The sequence below is a fragment of the Notamacropus eugenii genome, chromosome 5 (assembly GCF_028372415.1).
Source record: "Notamacropus eugenii isolate mMacEug1 chromosome 5, mMacEug1.pri_v2, whole genome shotgun sequence".
Lineage (NCBI taxonomy): Eukaryota > Metazoa > Chordata > Mammalia > Diprotodontia > Macropodidae > Notamacropus > Notamacropus eugenii.
In genome coordinates, this window is record NC_092876.1 from 26,591,419 (window position 1) to 26,602,738 (window position 11,320).

General features: G+C 46.2%; 1 pseudogene; it reads right to left on the reverse strand.

Annotated features, from left to right (window-relative positions):
• Positions 1 to 1,147: 1,147 nt before the first annotated feature.
• On the reverse strand, positions 1,148 to 2,825 carry LOC140507436 (merlin-like; annotated as a pseudogene).
• Between the last annotated feature and the right edge of the window lie 8,495 nt (positions 2,826 to 11,320).

The following is an 11,320-nucleotide window of genomic DNA, read 5'->3' on the forward strand; positions in this document are numbered from 1 at the left end:
CAGTCCTGGGACTCAAGACAACATCTAGCCCCACAGCTGAGCAATCCCTGATGTAGACTAAGGAAGTTTTGACAGAGATCTGGGTTTGGATCCCAGCTCTGTTGTTTACTAGCTGTGCGACATGGACAGTTCACTTAACACTTGTAGCTTGTATTTACCTGGAAAATTTACTTCCTCACAGGACTAAACTTGTTAGCCTTAAAATGCACCAAGGGTTTAGTGGGTTTGGGTTCAGGACCACAAGATCTCAGATCCTCTGCAGAGACTAGGACAGAGAGATTGATGTATAGGCACATGAATCCCTTCCAAATACGTGCCACAGTGATCCCCCAGTTTACCCTGTGGCAGGTTTACAAGCCCCCATCCTTACCTTGGGGACAGCTCAGTGACCTGGGCCCTCAGGAGAGTTAGGGAACCTTTCTGACCTCTGTCTCCTTCCTTCCCTCTCAGCTTCCATCCTCAGCTGCTACATCTAGCCAACATCTGCTCAGAGGGATTACATCGGTGTTGTCCAAAACCCACCCTATGAGACAGTGGGCAGCAATGTTACTTTCACCATCCAGGGTATCTCAGTTCTAGTTGGTACAGAAACGCAACAGAGGACTCCAATGCTATCGTTAGCTGCCACGTTCTTACTGGAGGGCAGGTAATAACAGATATCTGGAAGGCAGTGTTCCCCAATGGCTCCTTGCTCATCTCCAACTTCAGTCTCAGTGACACTGATCTCTACATTGTGGAAATTGTTGATTCCAGAGGCCGGATAATTGAAACAGAAGGAGCATGATTAAAAGTATATGATATGTCCTGACCTTCCCATGGGCCATGCAGTTATTCCAGTACTCTGCCTCTGTCTGGGGTGAGAGGCCTTCCCTAAGTTCCTTTTAAATCCATAATGCTGAACTTGAATCCCACACAAGATGTCCTTAGAAGGGCTGAAATTCAAAGCCATTGCACATCATTGGCTTTGCAGTCACCACTTGTCTGGAGCAAAGTCCAAGGACCTCCTAGTCATCCTGCCAGCATGTCCAGGGATGACTTCCACAGGCATGGTTATTCTTGCTGCTGCAGGAGTGACCAGACAGAAGTTGCCACTCCTGAGATGGCTGAGGCACTTCCTATACATCTTCAAAGAAGGCCATTTGGGACTTCATGACATGCAAGTTGAAGTGTAAGGCTCCAATGAGGAGAGGTCTTCTTTAATGGTGTTTTTCTTGCTGCTGCCCCTGTCTGAGTTTTCACTGTGCAGAATATCTGAGGCTGTTTCCCTCTATTTACCTGTCATTGAGTTGTTCTGGCAGGGTTTCTCTTCTTCAGACATTCCACTTTCTCATTCTCAGTGTCCATGGAGAGCTGCTGTGTCAGAATCCTTAAAGTCGGGCTCTCGCCCATGACACTGAAGCTGACCCTGTTGAGTGGCAGGGCTGTGCTCGAGATCACAGCGGGCATGGATGAAGCTTTGTAGGCTGTTTCCAAGATCTTCTGCCCTGCTCTTCTCTCAGACTCTCTGGCCTCTTGGAGATTCTGCTTCACCTGATCACCCTCCTTAGTGCTCCTTTCTGCCTCCTGGGCCATCATCAGCACCAGCATCCTGGTCTCCAGCACCTTCTGCTCTCTAGGGTGCTTTTCCTCCTCTGTAGTGTTGACCTGTTGCATTTCCTGTTTGACCTTTTCTGGCTTCTGAGCTAAGAGCTTTGCCTCCTCTTCTATGATCTGGACCTTTGCTGCCTCAGACCATACCCTTGGCCACTGTAGCTTCCTCCCTCTCTTGTAAGAGTCTTTTCTCTAATTCATTTCTTCTTCACTCAACTCTTCCCCAATCTGCTTGTCTTGAGCCAAATATTGCCTCTCCATCTGCTTTCTCCTCTCTGGCCTGGGTTTTCCTCTTTTCTCTTTCCAATGAGTCAGTCTTCCTTCTTTGGATAAAGAGGTCATGGTTCCCAATGCACAGCTGCAGAATCAACTTATTAGCTTGCAGTTTTGAGGAGTTAGATGTAAAGATATCAATCTTCTTGTCCAGAGGTTAGTGGTGTATTTTTTCACTGTAAGAGATGTTCTGGGTTTCATTCCAAGGGAAGGAGATTTGGGGGTCAGTCTGCTTTCAGGGTCATATACGTAGAGGCCCAGAGCATTCATTTCAAGAAGCAGTCACACACCTTTTCATTCTGAACTGCCAAGTAGTTCACATCATACATCTCCTGGGCAATCTTCAGATATTCTAGCTAGGCTGCATCTTTTGCTGTGCTTCAGTGCTCTGCATAACGGAAGGCAATTCTCTCTTCCCACATCTCTACTGGCATCAGGAACAGATTTGTTACGCTTTTTGGAAGACTGGGCCAAAAAACCATGCTAATAAACAAAGGGGTCATCTTCACCATGCTTGGCCTGGAACACATAGGAAGCCAGGAGTACTGATGGCTTGGGAGGGCAGTAGATCTTCTCATCTAGAATCTGCTTTTTTGCCTGTAGAAAGAATGAATGCTGTGTGACCTCCTGGACCAGCTCCTCCTTGGCATTCTCTGGACAAAAATTTGATCAGGAAGCAAAAGATGGCTGGGTCTTCCTTTGAAACATCTTGATCCAGTACCTCTTTGTTCATTTGGATCCAGACCATAGTGCCCTTGATCATGTATTGCAATCCAAAGAATCAGGGTTCCCATAGTCACAGAGTGGTGCACACCAGGTCAGATAGATCCTTCCCTTTCTATTGAATCTCTCTGATGAACTCAATGTCTGCATCCATAGTGACAATGTGCGCATGGTGAACATTTTAACTGCTTCCTCTTGAGGGACCTGAAGCTTATGTGGGACACAATGGTTCCAGCCATAGTGAGGCCCCAGCCTGGCTTGGGACAGGCTTTATCTGGCCCGGGCACTTTCACAAAAACTGATCATGTGTTAGGGCATAAAAACCTAATGTAGAAAGAAATGTAGAGCAAAAATAACAAATAAATGCAGAAAAGCAGATGTATTAGATATATGCTTCTCAGAACAATATCTTCCTCTTAGGAGGTGAGGGACAGGAAGGCCATTGCCAATGACCAACAGGGCCCTCCCCAAACACCAGCTCCTGCCTCTCACCTGTAATCATTCGATGCATCCTGCCATAGACAGATGCCTAGGACCATTTCCAGAAGGCAGACCATGGAAGAAGCTCTGGAGGGGGCTGTCACCCCCTCCCCCACAGACCATACCACCTCAGAGCTAGAAATCTCCCAGGGGCCTCTTCAAGTCTTTTCTTCTGGGTCTTTGAGGTCATCTTGTTCAACCTAGACTTGATGAGGGATACTCACTCCAACATCCCTGGCAAATAGTCATCCAGTCTCTGCTTGAAGATCCCCAATGCTGAGGAGGTCACTCTCTCCTGACGCAACCCTCCATGGTAGAAGGGATCTAGGGTATGCAGTGGATGGAATGGTGGATATGGTCAGGACGACCTGAATTCAAACTCTGCCTCAGATACTTACTAGCTATGTGACTCTGGGCAAGTCACTTGTCTTCTCTCAGTCTCATTTACCAAAATAGCACCAACATCAGGTGGTTTTGTGAGATCAAATGCATTATGATATATAGAGTATATATTGGGTATATTACATAAGAACTATATAAATGCTAGTGACTGCAAGTCCTTGGTGATGCAATGGATAGAGTGTTGGGCCTGAAAGCAGGAAGACTCATCTTCCTGAGTTTTAATCTGATCTCACACACCTCCTAGCTGGGTGATTATGGGAAAATCACTTCAGCCTGTTTGCCTGAGTTTCCTCATCTGCAAAATGTCCTGGAGAACAACATATCTCTCCAGCATCTCTGCCAGGAAAAGTTCAAATGGGGTCTTGAAAAATCAGACAGGACAAATGATTGAATGACAACCAATTGTTGATCCATTCCCCAACTAGAAATCTCTCCTTGTTGGGAACGCCTCCCCAGTTGGGAGCCCCGGATGGACTCCTTGCTCCCCACATTGAATTTCTCTTCTCCTCCTCCAGCTTAGACCCCAGCAGGACCTGTGACCTTCTGTCCCAACCTGTCCCTTCAGGGAAGTCTGGACCCCTCTGTCTTGGCCTTCTCTCTAGAACATGGAGGAGATACAGATGTCCTCCCTCAGAGGTCCCCCTCCCAGTCCTGGGAACCTCAGGATGAATAGGCATCCAGGCAGTCTTGGGCTCCCAGGCAACCAGGCTTCTGGTTCTTGGGCAGTGGAGAGTCTGGGCTCAAGGTCTGCTGGGCCAAGTTGGAAAGCGAGTATCAGTGACTGTCCCCACCCCCAGTAATGCTCCCCTTTCCTCATAGACTTTTAACTATCTTGAGGCAGGTGAACTGCAGTACCAGGTTGTCTGCCTCAGGCACAACTAGAGGGGCCAGGTCCATTCTGAGCTCTCAGTGGCCCCTTTTAGTTTCATAGTGTGGCTTGAGAAAGCTGGGAGGAAGAAGGAAATTACCCCCCAAATTCTGATTCCCATGCCCAATCACCTTTATCCCCCAAGGATTCCTGGGCTCTCAGTCTCTCTAAAGAACTCTATCTAGATTTGGGGCTTGGACAGTATAAGAGAAAATGAGTCAGTGTCAAGTTGATCCCCCTCCTCCAACACCTTATTTTTCCCTCCTTCCCTCAGACTTCCTTGAGTTAAGTAGTAGCTTTGAAGGGGCTCTGGGTTAATTGGGATGTATGCCTTTGGGGCCAAGCTAGAATTGCAGAGGTTCACTAAACAAATGTGAGGCAAAGTTGCTCTTTTCAGCCCACCTTGGCCCTTTCTAAACTGGACCTCCAGATGTTCCCTGGGGTTAATCTCTTTTAGACTGCTCCTGGTGCAGTCAATTGTCTGGGTGGCTACGGTCTGGTGGCCAAGACAATTTAGCCCACCAGGAAACAGCCAGCCAGGTGCTCTATGAGCCCAGCTGGGAGAGAGAAACCATTTTGTCCCCTGTGTCCTTGGGATCTCAGCAGCTAGGGACCTCTGCACTCTAATGTGCTCTCTGTGACTGATAACCCAGGTCTGGATTTAGAAATTCTCACCTCCTCGAGCTTCTTCCTGTGGGCATGAATCATGTTCTGCATTCTCCTTGCTCCCTGAGTACAGAACTTAGGGGAGGCCTCTTATCCCATATAGAAGCAGGGTGCTGGAGTGACAATGGCCCATGTGAAGGGCAGCATTTATCCTGTGCTTCTTCTGTCTCAACTATCTGGTCTCTGGGATCAACAATTTCCACAATGTGGAGGCCAGTGTCACTGAGGCTGAGATTGGAGACGATGAGCAGGGAGCCATTGGGGAGCGCTATGTTCCAGATATCTGTTGTCTGCACTCCAGTAAGAACACAGTAACTAATGATAGTGTTGGAGGCCTCTGCTGTGTTTCTGTACCAAGTATAGCTGACGGCCTGCTCTGAGAACCCCACCCAGAACAGTCAAGTTCAGGTTGCTGCCCATTGTTCCATAGGGTGGGTTTGGCACAACACTGAGAGGAATACATTGAGCAAATGTTGGCTGGAACCAGCAGCAAGCCACTGACAGGTGGATCACTGAAGATCATCCATGGTTTTAAGGTCAAGGCATAACTTTTATAGCTAACTTTAAGACAATTCAGATAGGTGCATCTCAGAAGAGGTTAGATCTTTGCACCTCTGTTCCTCCCAAAGGTAGGAAGAGCAAGTGGGATACATGATGAAGGACAGGTAATGCAAAAAGCTGTAGACTTGGGGTTTCCTTCCCCACCAGAACCTCCCACAACATTGGTTGGTAAGAACAGCTGTGAACAGTGGGATACTGAATCATCATAACTTTCAACACCACTGCCTCCTCAGACTTTGGCTCAGATAAGATTCCTCTGTCCAGGTCTGCAGAGACTGTCTATGAAACGGGCCCCCTGGGACTGGTCTCCTTTCTCCTGGTCCTTGTGTTGATTCACTTGTCTTTGTCTTAGCTGGAATTCTCCCAAGTTCCTTCCCTCTCCTTCCCTGGGCCCCAGCAGAGATGTTGTCTCACCTGTGATCAGGAACTCTGCCAGGCCTAGAGGCCTGTGGGCTACCCGAGTCTTTCTTACCTCACCTCCCGAGGTCTTCGGCTGGCCACGCTGGGTGCGCATATGAGAGAAAGGACGTTCCAGAGTCGAACAAGGGTTGAGCTTTATTTCAGGGTCTCGGTTACAAGTGCAGGGGATTCTTCCTTAGGAGGGAGAGAGAGAGGGATCTCCCAAGGAGGCAAAGATCTTACAATAAGAGATTGGAAGTAGAAGTATAAGTGAGGAGAGAGGGGGAGGGGAGAGAAGAGAGAGGAAAATGGGGAGCCTAGTAAGCTCACACGTGGCCCTCCGCCCAAGAGGCTTTTTCGGGCTTTCCTGGACCTACTTAAGCCCTCTGTCGCGTAGTTTACATATCAATATCGAGCCTGTAGGAGACAACAGGTGTGTCCAATCCGGGACAGCCTCAAGAGCAGGGAGGCTCCACCCATCACGTATCTCCTGGGAAGAGGCGGAAATACCCGAGCTAGCCGAGCTAGCTCGGTCTGACCTTCTCGATTCCCTGCAGTTGTCCTGGGGGGCCTCGTAAGAACTCTAAGATTTAGAAGCTCCCACCTTTACCCACCCGAGACCGTCCACATGGAATTGAACTTCCAACCTTCACAGAACTCCTCCTAGGCACTGCCTCCATGGGTGATTCCTCAGTGAGTGCTGTGCATAGACATATATATGTATATGTCTATATTTATTGTCTCCTCCCAATAGAATGTGAGCTGCTTTGGGGAAGGTATTTATTTGTCCTTCCAACACACAGCAAAGTGCTTTGCGTACAGTAGTCACTTAAGAAATGATTTTTCCTTCATTCATTTATTAGATACCAAATAAATATTGAATAACTGATTCAGTTTATCCCCTGGACCCCACAAAGCCCTTCATTTTATGACTCTGGGAGAACATTATCCTGCTATGTCTAGCACCACTGTGTTGGTATCAGATTTCCCATTTGTATTTTAGCTTCTTGAGGCTAAGAACTGAGATTTCCATCTAAATTTTGTATCTATTCCAGAGTCAAGCACAATAAGGATTAGTAGGCACTTTAGAAATGTTGATGGTATCATCCCTTCCACTTTGAAACTTATATAATGTCTGCTGCAAAGAGAATAATGCCTCTATGGAAGAAAAACATTAATCCTGTGCTCTGAATTATCTGTAGGTCTCAGTTTTCCAGAAACAATTGTATTGAATTTAACATTATGCTAAATCCAAGCATTCCAACTAAAAGAGACAATCTAGCAAGGTCCTCCATGCCCTCATGTAAATCCCTCCTCCAAGATGGCCCAAGGTACCCTTTATAGGAAGATTGAATGAGGATAACCATGATACGTTTGAATGCAGTTTTGAGTCGACATTTCAGAATGTTTGCCACTCAATTCCTTCCTTAACCATTCTCTTTAAGGATAGAAAAAGATCTCCCTGAGACCAGATCAATATCAGTATACCATCCTTTCTTTTTATTGAATTTTTTCCCCAAATTACAACTATTTATTTCCTCCCTTACTTTTCCTTTCACGAAATGGGGGGGGGGGGGGGGGGTAAGAACAACCTTTTAACAAATATTCATAATATTTATCATTAAGCAAAACAAATTTCCACACTGCCGGTGTAAAACTGCATGCCTCATTCTGCATCCCCTCATCCATCTTCTAGGGAATGAGCGGCTTGTTTCCTCATGGGGTATCTGGAAGCTTGGCTGGTTCCTAAGTCTTCCCAAGTTGTTCATCTTTACAATACTGTTACTTTGTTCACTTCATTCATATACTCACTCTGCATCAATTCATACAAATCTTCCCAGGATTCTTCTGAAACCATCACTTTCATCACTTCCTACGACACAATGCTGTCCCATTACATTTGTATTACATACATACATACATACATACATACATACATACATTCAATTGGTGGGAACTGCCTTAGTTTCTAATACTTTTGCTACTACAAAAAGAGATGCTACCAATATTTGTATGTATAAGTCCTTTTTCTCTTCCTTTGATCTCTTTGGGATAGAAGCCAGTGGTGGGATAGAGCCCACTGTGCCAAAGGATACACACAGTTGAGTAACTTTGGGAACATACTTCCAAAGCGCTTTGTCAGGAGGCTGGACCAATTCACATCTCTACCAACAATGCATTAATGTGTCTGTTTCTCCCACACACCTTCCAACATTTGTCGTTTTCTTTTGGGGGTCAGTCTTAGCAATCTGAGAAGTGTGAGGTGGAACCACAGATCTGTTTTAATTTGTATTTCTGTAACTATTAGTGACTTTGGAGTATTTTTATATGGCTACTCATAGTTTGAATTTATTCTTTAGAAAAATGTCTGGTCATATCCTTTGACCATTTTTCAGTTAGGCAGCTGCTATTTTTCTTACACATCTTAATCAGTTCCTTATTATTTTGGAAATGGGACCTTTTTCTGACTTCTCGTAGTTGGGAGAATGAGGTGGCACAGGACAGAGTGTTGGAAGTCAGGAAGATCTGTGTACAAATCCAGCTTCTCATTAACTGTGTAACATTGGGCAAGTCACTGAACTGTTTGCCTCAGTTTCCTCACACCAAGGTTGTCTTGCTGTGCATACAAAACAACTTTTGTCTTGTCTCATGAATTTGCCTTAATTGACTGGGATGAGTCCTTAACCATCCTTAACCAAGGAAAATGAGGCTTAGAGACAGTGACCACGCAGCTGCCAAGTAAGGCCCCAAGGACCAGAGAACCTCAGGACTTTGAGTCAGGGGTGGAGACCAGCAGAATTCTGTGGAAAGTGGATTTGGAGGAGAAGGTCACTGACTCCATTTCCCCCTGTATTTGCTGTTATTGTAAATCTAGACCTTTCTGCCAGATGCTTCTGTGACAGTGCTGACTGCTACCTGTCTTCCCCCAATGACTTGAGGTTCTTGGAAAAGTTCCAGGAACTCATCCCATTCTCTTTATCCAATCCAACAAATGTTGATTAACTGACTGATAAAGAAGAAACTGTTTCCCCTAATCCAGTGTAAATGACTATGCTCTGATACATTCTTTCCTTTGTAACAACTTAAGCATCCTTTTCCTTATCTGAAGAGATAACATTTTCCTGTCTGCCAGCCCTGCTAGATCTTAGCCAAAACTACTTTGTAAGAAACACTTGGTCTATTGTCTCACTCTCTCTGTGCTAAATGGCTCAGGAAGAGGGAATACATATGTATATATGTAAGTTTATATGTGTATACATACCTACATATATACATAAATACATGCATGTATACATACATACACACATACATACATATGTGTGATTTGTGACATTGTGAGACACCTGTCCACCACTTACCAATGATTGCATCACACTCCAATAGGGAAATAAACCGGTGTGCGGTTTACCTATCTCTATCCTATGCTGGCTTATTTGGGCAGCAGTTAGCAATGACCCTAAAAAGTCTTGCAACAATTTACATTACAGAGTCAATGGTTTGGGTTTGGGTGGGATGTTCCCCAGGAAAGGTAAAAATCCCAGGACCCCAGAGCTAAAAGGGGACTTTCAGATGATCCCTTCTAACCACCCTGTTTCACAGGCAAAGAAATTCAGGGCCAGAGGTTAAAGGACCTGCTTAATGCTGCACAGATAGTAAGTAGTAAAGGGAAATTCCACCACTATCATTTGACTCCAAAGCCAGTGTTCTCCACTTTCCTCTGCTTTGCTCAGAAGAGGTCCATCTGCCCCTGAAACACTGCCTCCTCAGCTTTGAGGCTAAGCTAGTGTGTGTGTGTGTGTGTGTGTGTGTGTGTGTGTGTGTGTGTGTGTGTGTGTGTGTAGGAGGTCCCTGGCCATCTGTGTAGGGGGCTCTTAGAAGGTGTTCAGTCAGGTGAGGAGCTTGGGGTAGGAGGGTTTAGAGGATCTGTCATTCAGGGGTCCCTGTGGAGATCACTGCCCCCACTTTCCTCTTCCCTCTGGTGTCAGAGGCGTTCTCGGTGTTCCTTGATCTTCCCAGAAAGCCAAGGTCAGTTTCCTTGTGGGCTGCACCCACGTTGTACTTTAGGGAGGTTCAGGTGCCATGGGCCTTAGAAATTGGTGTCAGCTGCTGTCCTTAGAAACTCTGGGGAAGGGTCAGATGTGGAACTGGGAGAGCTTCCATTTACGTCTATTTGGGTCAGAACCAGGTGGATGGGGTGAGACAAAGCCCTTTGCGTCCTGCTACTGCCACCTGAGGGACACAAAGAGAGCTGCACCCAAAGATGGGACCAAGCAAGACTGAAGTGAGTCTGATGTGTGTTTGATGACAATTGAGCAGAAGTTAGCTCCCATCCTCCCCCATGAAGGGTCTGAGCTGGTTCTGTGCCTGCCTGAGAGTCCCAATTCTGTTCTAGAGTCAGCTCAGGAATCCTGCTCAACATGGGCCACCAGGCCATTAGGTCCATCTTGCATCAGTACCTAGCAGGAGGAGCAGTCTAACAAAAAGATATCAACTCCAGAGCAACAGCACCAGAGATGGGTTCATGGGCCCCCTGGGGTGTCTTATGGCCCGTTATAAAATGAGATAATATGTGTAAGGAGTGTCACAAATTTTAAAGTGCCCTATAAAGAGTAAATATTGTTATTGTTAGCTATTGTTATAAATATTCCCAAATCAGAGAGTGGATTCAAGGGCAATTAAACATTTCTAAAACAGTTATGAGCTGCACCAGGAGGGAATGAAACCATCCTCGTCAATTTCCTTCCCCCATGGTCTCAAGCTGGGGCTGGTCAGGTGGGAGAAAGTAGCAACCACCACTGGTCCCCACAGCTTCAGTGTGTCTCCTCCCCTTACAAGGAAGGAGAATAAAGCTGGTGGTAAGGTGCTACAAACAAAACCAGCCCTCCATGCCAACTGTCTCCATCCACAGATGAGTTTCCATTACCTTGCCTCCTGGTCCTTCTCTGTGGTCTCCTTCCTGTAAAGATGACACCTCCAGATGGCTCTAGAGGAGAGAGTGAGGCTGGTGACCTTTGCACAGCCATCCCTCTCTTAAATGCAATTCACCCTCCTGATGTCATGGTCCTCTTCCATACAATTCTGCTAGTATCCCTAGTTCCTCATTTTCATTCACTCTATATTTGTAAGCAGTTGCAACATCTTATCCTTTCTATCTCCACCACCCTTGTCATATGCATGTCCTTTGTTCTTCTGATCAGCCATAGCCCTAATTTAGACCCTCTTCAATTCTCACCTGGGCTTCTCATTAGCCTCTCAAGTGGTGTTTCTCCAGCTCCAGCCTTTCCCCTTGCCAATCCTTCTCCCACACACCCCCCTGTTAGGGCCCAGCTCTGGACCGTGGCCTCCTGTATGGAAAGT